This window comes from Thunnus albacares, chromosome 14, assembly GCF_914725855.1.
Source record: "Thunnus albacares chromosome 14, fThuAlb1.1, whole genome shotgun sequence".
Lineage (NCBI taxonomy): Eukaryota > Metazoa > Chordata > Actinopteri > Scombriformes > Scombridae > Thunnus > Thunnus albacares.
The window spans coordinates 3662043-3674245 of NC_058119.1; the positions used below are offsets into that span (position 1 = coordinate 3662043).

Below are 12203 nucleotides of genomic sequence, written 5' to 3' on the forward strand. Positions count from 1 at the left end.
TCCAGTTGCAGATGTCCAATAAGCTGAATAAATGTTTGCCTTTTCTTTGTCACAAAGTCCTTGTGACATCTAGTGACTAGTTCTTTTGTAGCAGTAGCATCTTTTAGCATTGTTTACAGGTGGCATTATGAGCAAGTGATGGTCATGCTGCTTGCCCCACTACTTGGTTTTATATCCACAGTACACCACAGGTGCTGTCATCCAGGTTATCCTGATTATTTCAGGGACCTAAGTTAGGTAAAGTTAAGCAAGTCTGAGTGCACCGCCACTTTCAGCAGCAATGACAATCATCCTTCTCATTGGCTACCTAGTGATTCCTGAGGTGTGTTTAGACTGAGCATGAAGTGAATTTTGGCTTTGCATTATTTGCGTGAATTTGACCACTGCAGTGTCTGTGTTTATTTCCCTCAAACAGCCAAATGTACTAACTGTACAGACACTAGCTGTAGGTGACTGATTGATTGAAATTATTTGATGCTCCAAAACATACAGATTTACAATAGTAACAATCATTGAGGATTAGCAATTAGGAGGTAGCAATGGCGCCCCCAACTTGTGTAAGAGGAGTGTCTCCCATGGATCCCACCGGACAGCTCCAACGCGGTTTTGTCGTCCACACGGTGTCATACCCCACCGAGAGCGTTTCAGAAGCCGAGTGTTTTGACAGTGGTCAAGCCAGCTGCCTTTTAAATTCTGTTGCTCTGCTACTACAGTAATTACGGCAGCCTAGTCAAAGTCAAAGGAGAAGTAGCAGAACAACTAAACTGACCGATTTTGTTGACTTACTCAGATTTTGTTGATCATTTTGCTTGATTTTTGTGCTTCTACTGTGGGTAAGAAGGCTATGTAGTTAAATGGTTTCTTTATTTGTCTGTTTTAATTGTGTTTATTGTTGATATACAACTGGGAGTCTGCACGGGGTGTTTTATTTTGAAAATTGACCGGATGCGCTGTGTCTGACTTCCTGTCCAGCGCAATCTGCTCTGTGCAGCTTGATGCGGCTTCTGTCAAAAATAGACTGGGTGCATATGTTTAGCAGAGTGGAGTGGAGAGCTGCTTATGGGATGCTTCTAAAACGCGCTGTGGGGCGTCTGGTGGGATCATAAGCACTGACTTGAGTGGTTACGATAAGCTCCAGCAGCCGCATCGCAGCCAGAACATGATGCAGCCACGTCTGGTGGGATCAAGTCTTCTGTGTATGAGTGTTTGACTGATCTCAAAACTCACCAGGAACTCCAACTCTTTCTTCCTCCTCTTATCCCCCTATTTCATCTTTCTCCCTTTCTTCCCTTTAGACCCCTCTCATTTTCTTTTCAGTTATAATAAGCTCAACTGTTTTGCCAAGTTGAAACATTTTCAACTCGCAGACACATCTTTGCCTCACTTCGTTCTGCTCAGAGTGTAAGCTTCTTTGCATTGACTTTACGTTCAATAGTGCTGACCTTCAAAATTCACTTCACATTCAGACACCTTTACAGATTTTTCTGTATGCAAGCTGCAAACTTGTAGCATGCATTTTGCATGGATTATGTTTATTTGGTCAGGGTGTTACGACCATGACCCTTTTGATTATGTTTCATTTTTGGTTGGTAAAGTCATAAATGCATTACCACACTGGCTATAATCATAAAAAGTGCACAGAATTGGACCCAGAAAATTTTCCCTTATTATTAATATTTGTATTCCCTATATCCAGGATATATTATAACTGATAATGATAAAAATTATATGAAAATGTTTAATGGGTTGAAAATGTACACATGCACTTATTGTGGTACATAAAAAAAAACTGAAAGAAAAGAGGTCACATAACAGGGAAAATAATAGAATGGTTTGGGGGAAAAAACAGATCAAGATAAGCGAAATGAGAAAGAGAGAGAGGATTGTGTTGCTCTTGCTTCACCATTGTCATCCAAGCAAATTGAGATGAATTGTCTCAACACAGAAGAGAAAAGGCTCAGTAACATTTCAAAGGAACTGTGGTGTCAAGCACATGCAAGTCCCCACCATCGTGCCTTAGATCTTCTCTCCCCCATTTCTTTATTTTCCAGCATCCTTCCTGTCATCCTTCATACCTCATTCAATCATTTTAACTCTTGTTCTCTTTCATCTCTTTGCCTGTCTAGTTTCCCCCTTTCCTTCTCTTTTTCCTCTTCTTCTCCCTCTTTTTCTCTGATTGACACTTCGCTAAGATGGTTCTTTACAGAACCACAGGCTTTCATCTGTGGGAACATTGTGACCAAGGGCAAAGAACAACCTTTTAAGCCAAACCTACCTTATTTTGTGTGTGTGTGTGTGTGTGTGTGTGTGTGTGTGTGTTGCTGTTACACACCACATACACACCAATCACAGGTGAGGAGATGAACAATCCCTCATGTGGAAATCTACTGTGGAGTCTCATACACTCACTCTCGATCAGTGTGTTCTGTTATTTTCATGTGTGTGTTCTTGCACCTTTGGCGTGACACTGAACAGCTTTCAAATCTAAGTATAGACACATGTAATAATAAAGATCCCAGAGGTTTGCTCTCTAAACGAGGATGCATCAGATGGTGAATTGGCTGAGAGGAATTAGTGTGAAGCTCAGAGATTCCTTCTGAGAATGATGCATGATGGGATGCATCATGAGGCTGACAGCTACACTGAAACACCTTACTCTCTCATATGTCAAATGTTTTGCAGCTGAATGCAGTTTGCTGTTGTTTTGCTTCTGATTGAGTGAGTGGAGCTGTTTCCAGTGTTTCATCATTTTCTCCACATTTCAGCACACAGATTGGTCCATAATGAAAAACTGCAGAGAGCACAAAGGCCTCAAATTGCGTGTCTTTAATTAGCAGAGGTGCACACACACATAGAGCTCCACAATAACAAAGCAACTTTCATGTATTTTGGTTCTTTTACTTCTCACACGTTACGTCTATAACATAATCTACTGAAATGTCAGTATACAGCTATTATTGTGCCTCAGGCAGATCTGAAATGTGTTAATGTCTGAATCTTACAATAATGCTCCTCAGATGTCACTGAATGTATCCGCGAATTTCGCAGAAACATCAGCACTGATGTTCTGTTTGTTGTCCACAGCTGGCTGTGTGTCACAGCTGGCTGTAGCATCACACAGCAGCTGAAATGATAAGTGTGTCTCCAAACTGAGAAAGAGGCTGTATGCATTTATGCATGTGGCACAGCAGCATTAACACTGGATTGGTCAGGATTTGATGGTAATTAAGGTTCTGTGTTCTGCTGCCCATCTACACAGGTCAGCTGTTACACACAGATTCAGGTTTATATGGTGGAATTGTTTGTAATAAAACAGAACTTATGTATGAATCCTGAGCTCCATCAGAGCTGTCAGGACATTTTTATTTTTAAGTAGCTGAAAGTCAGAGATGAGCCTTCCACGCCATACTTGATCCACCCTCAATGTCTGACTGAAGATTTCGTCCTTGATATCATTCAATATCAATTCAGTATCATTGAAGCCTCACAAACTTGGAGATTTGAAGAGAGTGAGCAAGAGAGTGAGTGAGAGAGGGAGTGAGTGCGCTTCAGTTACCACCAACTTTCTAAAGACACTAATAATTTCACGCTGTGTGTGGTTATTAGCACTGGTCTTTGTGAATTAGACTGTTTTTGCAATGAGGCTTATTTGCACAGAAAGGGGCCAATTTTGCACCAAATGCATGTATATTGTATCTAATTTACACACATGCAAATAGTAAAGATGCACCACTTGCAGTGCAGTTTGGGGTGCATTGAGGTTTCTTTTTGTCTCATTTGCACAGGTTTAAGGGCTGCAAAAGCTGCCCCTAAATCTTTAAAAACAGGTTACAAACATGATGTTTAATTTCTTTAACATACAAAATAATTTCCTCAAACAGCTCGTCACCATAGTGTTTAGCAAACAATATTCAAACAGGAGAAAATAGTGCATTTGTTGAGAACTATGTTGAGCAGCCGATTCATCCATATTTGGCGCTCTAGTGAGTATTTCTGGCAACAGGACGGAGTGTGTGGGATTAAGTCAGAATAAACTACAATGTGTGTGTTTATAGTAATGAAGGAACATATCACCCAGTGCAATGGTGTGGCTCACTGATATATTTTTAATAATTTTTGGACAACAAGGGAGCTCTATGGTACTCATGGAGTATGTTAGGCCAACAACAAAATTGGCTTTGAGAGCTGATGAGTGATGTTATTTTCCAGGGTCACAGTTGAAAACAATTTGATGGTAAAACTAAAATGCACTCCAAAAGCGTACATTTGAGATGTACGGCAGTAAATTTAATCTGCCGCTGTGTGTTTTTAGGCTTAACCAGCACAAACACCACAGTGTTGTTGATAGAAAATCGATCACTCTGCTTGTTCGTGGATTATCTCTGGCGTTGTGGTAATTGAGTTTCGGGAAAGAACATGCATCACGTCAGCTATTGTTCAATGGATGGTTAGATACATTTTCTATGCTACATTCAATTTTATCCATATAGCACCAAATCACAACAAAAAGTCATCTCAGGGCACTTTTCACATAGAGCAGGTCTCTCTTAATCTACTCTTTAATTTACGGAGACCCAACAATTCCCCCATGAGCAAGCACTTGGTGACAGCGGTAAGGAAAAACTCCCCTTTAACGGGTAGAAACCTCAAGCAGAAGCAGGCGGCCATCTGCTTTGACCAATTGGGTTGAGACATGTATGAGGACATTTCACTGGCAACACTGCTTTTATTTCCAGACACAACATGGGTGTTTGATGAAGACTTAAGCCTCAGATCTACTGAACAGCTCTGGAAAACATGGTGTTTATGTACTTGACCTCACCAAGTTGGCAGGCAAACAAAAGTCTTGGTAAGAAGATGTTGAAGAAGGAAGCAAAAACAAGACATTATCATTCATTCAATCATTACTTTTCAAAATAATAAGTTGTCTGTTACCATGACACTTCCTATCTTTATTGACCCAACCACTCTAATGTTCATGGTCATTTCTTCACTCTGTCTATAGTTTACATTCCTTCCAACCTTTCTGCAATATATGGGCGCTCATTTCTGAACATCAATGTATTCTGTGGTTTCATTTACAGCCTAATTAACTGCTATAGAGTTAAAATACTGTAAGTGGATTCTATTTCTGTCTGTGGGTATCAGGTGACAGTGGGCAAAGTGGACTAAAGGCATCATACTTACTGTGATGGGTTGTCATGGTGAAAATGTAGGACTCATAAGAATTAATGGCAGAAAAAGGCTTCCTGTGGTGGTTAAAGGCACTACCCACCCTGACCTTCCTGAGGACTGTGTAGGTGTATTGACTAAGCTTGATAGGCTTTTTTTAACAGAGGACATTTTGACATGTCACAGTATAGAATAGGTGTAATACATTATAAAAAGAATGATGGCTGAATTCCATTCCAGTTGCCTCAGTTTCAGGGTCCCACTATTGTGCATGATGGCTCACTGTCACACTGTCATGATTTACTGGAACACTTGGAATAGAACAGTGGTATTGTTAGGGCAATTTCAAACCAGTAGTAGGTCTGCTTTGGTCTGAATCAGTTGATGAGTTGGTAGCATTTTCCCCTTTGTTCAGTAAACACAAGAAGAAGCTCCTGAAAAAGCTCCTATCTGCCAAATATCAAAAATAATACATATTTCGTTGTGCTAGTCCAGTTTGGACCTCAATTCACTATCTAGCTGCTAGCAACTGATGATTTCGCTCATCTGCAGCCCAGTAAGCAAAGCACACCTGATTACAGGAGCTGTTTAGCTCAAACTTGCAGAGCACAGTTGTTTTTGTCCACACCTGAGTATGACTGCTGTGTTCAGACCTGCCCAAAAAAATCACACAAAGGGGGAAATTAAAAGAGTGTCTGACTCAATCGGACTAAACAATGCAGGTTTGAAAACACCCTTAATGTTATTAGTAACACCTGTGTTTTTTTTTTTTAATGACAAGTCAAAGTATCGGCTGTGAAAAAGGCCTATTGAAATTTCTTTCACTTTCTTTTAGTTGTGTTTCAACTATCAAGGCAAGCAAGTTATTCATACATCTACTTCCAGCATAGTTCCACCCAATTTTAACCAGGGCAGAGGTCCAAACTGCAACACACACCAGTCATACAGAACAGAAAAAAAAATCTCAAAATATTGCAGGAAGTGTTTTCTATGCTAGGCTGATACAGTGATAAAATCAAAATGCCTTGAAGTGCAATGGAAACCGACTTAGTGAATAAATCATGACGTACATGAAGCGTGAAGCTTCCACTCAACTGAGGAGGTGAAAACATCAGATCAGTGTTGAGTGATAAGGAGACTGCAACACTCCTCAAATTAGTATATGAAACAAACAGAAAAGTCATATTTCCATCGTGTTTTCTACATCGTTTTTCATTGTTTGAGGTTTGACTGTAGCTCTTTTAATTATGAATTAAGAAACCAGCAGGGACACAAAGGCCTGCAATTATGAAGTACATTAATTCAATGGCATTTATATTACACATTTACTTATTATTACTTACTTGTACTGTATAGATCAATAATTCCAAGTAATATAGTTAAGTCAATTAATGTGACCCGCAGTTAAGTGGCAGAAAATCAATGAATGGATTAACCAATTACACAATTAATAATTTAAGTCCTTTTAACCTTTTGCTAAAACTGAAACTAAAATTGATTAGCTTATTAGCTATTGTAGCTTGGTTGCACCAGTCTCACTAGTTTATGGATGTAGAATGTCTCCAGACAGCCCACAAACACTTACAAAAAAGTTATAACTAATATTTCTGTCAAGACTTTTTAATACTGAAGCTTTTTTTAAGCTGAATTCAATGCTTTTCTGCCTTTCAAGAACTAGATACCCTATTCAAAACCTAGATGATAAATAATTAAAAGTAGAACAAAAAACACCCCATTCCTCATGAATTGCGTCAACAGAAACAATGAACAAAGACACCTTGTTACTAAATATGACAATACAAATGTCACAGACTGTAAAGCATCTAAAAACTCACTATCTGAGGCCTTTCGATAACCTCCATGTCAAAACAGGAAGATGTAAAGGAGGAAACGTCATCACCTACTTGCATTTTATAGTACCCTCCTCCTCTCCCTGGGGAATCGTTAATACGTTAACACAGCATTTTCTGCAGGCTTCCACCATTTAGGATTGATTGATATGGCTGGGATTACCACCCTAACTGTCGAGGTGGGTTAATGAGAAGAAGGAGCCCACCCTGCCTAACCCGATGCTGTCTGTGAAAGCCGGAGGCAGTATGTAATGGATGATGGCACCTGCCTTCATAATGGCACCAATAAGAAGTGTGTGGGTGTGTGTGTGTGTGTGTGAGAGAGAGAGAGAGAGAGAGTGAAAGCAAACAGGGAAATGCATGCATGTGATCATCTGTATGTACTTTCTGCAGTGGAGCTAAGTGAGGCGACTTAGACATGGTGATAATGACACGCCATTGCTTTTTAGGTAATGCTTTAAAAATAGATACCAGGCCTGGGATTTACCAGGAATCCAGCTGTCACAGACACCCCAAGCTTGTAAATTTAAATGTGTTGTTGACAAAAGAAGCAGCTTAATTCATTGTGTGTAGTTATGTGGCTATTTTTATCAAACAAGCTTGTAAGTCAACTGTCATGGTCTGCTGCTCAGTCCCTCTCTGCAGGGACACTCTCATCCCCAGTTCTCTGCATCTCTTCTCCCTGGCCATGTTCTCTCTTCCAAGTCCCCAGACCTGCTATTCTCAAGTTGTCCACCAGATGCCCATGGACCTTCCTTCCTCTTCCCATCTACACTCCTGTGTCTGCACCTGCTGCCCATTCCCTCATTAGTGCCTCTCTACTTATACTGGTTGTTCTCTGCCAGTTCATAGTTACTTCCATGGACTCTTTTGTTCTCGCCAACCTGATCCTGAGGCTTTGACCTGCCTGCCTGCTCCCTTCCCCTTTTGGACTTTGTTTTGCTTGATTTTGTTTTGCCTCATTCAACCAGTCTGTCTGCCGAGTCTGTATTTAGGTCATCTACCTGGCTGCCCCACTCTCACACGTGACAGTAACATCTTGTTACTTCCATCTCAAACCTGCTAAATACAACTCACTTTTATTTTCAACAAGGTTATCACTAAGCATTCAGCATCTCTCATTTCCCCACTTGTCATTTTGATCGTTGGCACCTTTGCTTCCTTCAACACAAGCACTGCTGGTTAATCCTGCATTCACACAATATTTACAGAGTGGGAAGAACCTCCTGTTATTGTGACTTGAGTTTTCACATGTTAGACTCGTTTGAGATCAACTGCGCCTCAGTGGACGAGATCAGGCGGCAGCAGCAGGGGGCGGTGACAAAAAGCTGCAGACAAGTCGGACAGTTTCCAGCAGCCTTCAAAGAATATACAGGAAGTCAAAGAAGTAGTCACATCTTGTTAGATCTGATCCTGATTGAATCAAATGTTTTCAGATCAATCTACTCAAGCTTATATTGAATCAATCACAGTTTTAATGATGTTCTGAATGATATGGTATCAACTATTAACATGACTTGGAAATACCACTCTAAAAACTGTGGTTACCTTGATCTTGTGAGGTTATCGGTGCCCAGGCGTGCATGACATCAAAGCAAGTCGGGATCAAGTCGGACAAAAATCTAACTGACATGCATTGTGCAGTGATTGCTGGTGATCGATTCTGTGCAGGCCTGGCTCATCTTGAACAAGCCTGTTGTTCTTTGATGGTTTCCCTGACTACGAGCCTTGTAGTCACACCTGTAAAATAGCCTAAATTTGCTGCTTTTGATGTGACACACATTTTGAGTGGCTTGTAAGGAACCACATTTTAACACATAAAAAATAAAGTTTGTTAACATTAGTTATGAATTAATATGGTTTCTTATTTAGATGTAACTTCCATACACAGTGGCTTGGCAGCCATTTTGCCACAGATTTTCCACCACTTCTGTACTTTTCACCAGGGGTTATTTCAGAATTACGAAGAGGCTGACGTAAACAGTTTTTGTGTTTGGACAGATCGTAATCACAGTCAGAACAAAATGATGTGAACGTGGCATAAGCTTTGAATGCAGTAAGTGTACAGATGACCACTGTGGTTGACCTCCCACGTCATCTTCACCATGAAGTCCACCATGTTGCTGCATTTGAGAAAAGAAAAGGTTCTATTTCAAAAATCAATCACTTAGTCCTGTAAGGTTCCATCTGCAAGGCACCAATCAATGCTATGCCAATGGAGGACCAATCAGGTTCTGCCTCTTTATCATGTGACCTCACTGCTCTGTGACTGTGATTAAAGGAGCTGAAAAGATCGTGAAATATTGCTCAATCTATCTATCTATCTATCTATCTATCTATCTCAGTCTGACCTATCAATGTCAAAAACAGTTTAATTGGTTTATTTAACAGGGGCCATACACAACACAAATGTTGGGCCAGAGTTAGCTATATAGTTAATTTACATCTGTGGTCAGACATTAAAGCACAAAAAGTGATACATTAAACTATATTATATCATACTGTTTTGACTTGTTTTCTATATCAACGATGCAAGCCGACGTGTACTACCTGCAGTCACCAGAGAGGATCAGCCCACCCCCCCCCCATCTCATTCAGACCTCTGACGAGCCCTGCCTTTTCATTCTGCCATGCCTGTACGATGGTAGGAATTGTGTACAGTTGTTGATGGCAGAAGAAGGTGCTGGCACTGATGCGCTGAAGCCCAAACAGCTTCAGCATTCTTATGGTCTGGGTAGCCATGCAACCCGAAAAGTGGATGGCACCAAACAATAAGAGGTTGCAGGCAGGCATGTTTCGGTGCAGCATTGGCTGGTTCTGCCAATAACGCTCATGCCCACATGTTGCACAGACCCAAGAGATGTACATGAAAGGCAAAAAATTACCATTACCATAAAAATAATGACGTATATAAATAGATCAAAACAAAACAAAACAAAAAAATCAATAAAAACATACAGATTATGAACTTCCTTTTTTTTAATCAGAATTCACAAATATTCTCTAACTTGCTTTATTTTTACATAAGTTCCCTCCTGCTGCTCTATGTTTCCCTGGGTTTATGCACAACAGGCATAACAAATGTTAAACAAGGACATCAGCTGGCTTTGGCACACAATGAACTTGTCAGCAGCACTGAAACAAGAAAAAGTTATTATTTCTGACTATGAGACAATTTAGTGACACATAATCTATCTAATCTAAATTAAAAGAAGAAGTCTTACTTGAGGTCAGGGTGAGATTCCTGAAGTGGCTCTTTTGACAGTTCCTCGTCAGATGACTCACTCATTTCCTCCTCTGGGATCCATTACATATCACCAGCTTCATCCATGAAAACAGAGAAAGATTCATAATCGCTGTGTATAAGACTGACCAGTGGAGTTAATGTTTGTTTCTCAAACCGGAGTTGTACCATCCTGCATCATACTGAGAGGTTTTTCTAATATTTTGCCCTCCTACATTATGTAAATGGATGTGTGGCATGTACAGCTAATTCTAGATATAAGAGTAATGTTACACTACCTGATAAACAATGTAAAGGCTTGAGGTTACACTGTGAACCAAAGTGAAGCACAGATGGTTGAGGAGCCAGTGGAGAGAAGGCCTCTTCCTCTGGGTTTACATGCACTGCAGCACTGGCTGTAGGTGCATCTGTAGTATCTCCTGAATCCTTATAACACACCAACATTACACCACATGAAAATAAATTACGAATTTATTATTATTATGAGACAAAGTCACCAAGCTGTAGTTAGACTTCAGGGTTCTAATGTTAGCAAACTGAGATTATCAATTATACCTTCATATGTAAACAGTATATTAACAAAATGCATTGCTAATGCTAGCTAACGTTAACCATTATGCCTTATTAGCTGGGGGGGTTTACAAGCCAGCTAAGTTGCCTTACAACAATTAACACGCATCACACGTTGCGTCTCATTATTTAAATCATTATTTTGACTGATTTGGAAGTTAGCAAACATTAGAAAACAATACTTACAGTGCACAGTTCACATTTTCAACGAGCTGAATCTCTGACGGATCCGTGACCATTAGGCCCGCACGCGGCAGAACCAGAAGCTGATGCTGATGGCGGACCTGATAAAGCCACTGTGTGCACTGAAGGAACCACACCAGCATTGAGTCTCACCCGTTCCTGGCATCAGCATCCCATCCTGAACTCCATCATATCGCTGGGATGATAATCCTCCAGTCTAAAATGAGCGCCAAATATGACCGTGTTTTTCTTAACAGATGCGAAGTGAGAGCCCGTCTCTTCACCTGCACAAAACGCACCCAAGCACGGAAGACAGTTCCTTTTCCTGTTAGGAAATACATGGGCCCGATGTCCTGACAGGTTGGAGTTTGTGCAACCAACACAAACGCAATAATTTACCGTGATGATGATAAATAATTGCAATTCAATTATTTTGAATCACTCAAATATCAGCGAGGATATGGTCCATACATCCATGATATGGTCATACTTGACAAATACGTAATGACATTACAAGAGACTGCAAATCGATAACATGTCACTGATTTTAACCCTCTCGATCCCCCTTCTCACTCCAGCTGAATATTTCCTCAAGTGAGGACGTTACTTTTAACTCCTTTGTAAACGTAAACGGACTGGGGTGGATGTGGAAAGTTGAAATTGTGAATTCTGTTAACGTAGACCCTCCAACTTTGGTAAAATATTTAACGTTAATAACGTTAGTTAATGACGTTAGCCTAACGTTATGTAATTTGCAAGCTAGCTTGCTTGTTCACCTGGTATTTAAGGTGACAAAGTAACATTAGGATATATTGTCCGTATGTCCGTACGTAAAACGTGACTTTTTCATTGTGTGTATTCATAATTATTATTGCAGCCAAACCCGTAACCGTAATGAGAGGAGCAGTGGCACGATGGAAAAAAAGTGAGTTAATGTGCCACAGAAATAACATAACGTTACCTAGAAAGTTACCAGGAGGCATGTGTGCGCAGTTGTGTGTAAAAGGCAGAATGGGCCCGTGGCCTGCTAGGTCTGTGTGTGTGTGTGTGTGTGTGTGTGTTGGCACTGTAGTCTATAATTTTGCCTACTCCAGGAAAATTTCAAAGAAACAACCTCTCACTGCAAATTAAGTACAATATTTAACAGGGGATGTAATGACTTCTACAGTTTCAACAGCCATGTT

At 40.4% G+C, this 12203-nt stretch overlaps 1 long non-coding RNA gene across 2 annotated transcripts; it reads right to left on the reverse strand.

Annotated features, from left to right (window-relative positions):
* Window positions 1–4039: 4039 nt before the first annotated feature.
* On the reverse strand, window positions 4040–10680 carry LOC122996481. 2 transcript variants are annotated; one of them, XR_006406995.1, is made up of 4 exons: window positions 10545–10680; window positions 10247–10343; window positions 9573–10157; window positions 4040–9145 (listed from the first exon to the last, which is right to left on the reverse strand). It is a non-coding gene; the product is annotated as an uncharacterized LOC122996481 (long non-coding RNA). The 2 variants fall into 2 exon arrangements; XR_006406994.1 differs by having other exon boundaries at window positions 4040–10157.
* Between the last annotated feature and the right edge of the window lie 1523 nt (window positions 10681–12203).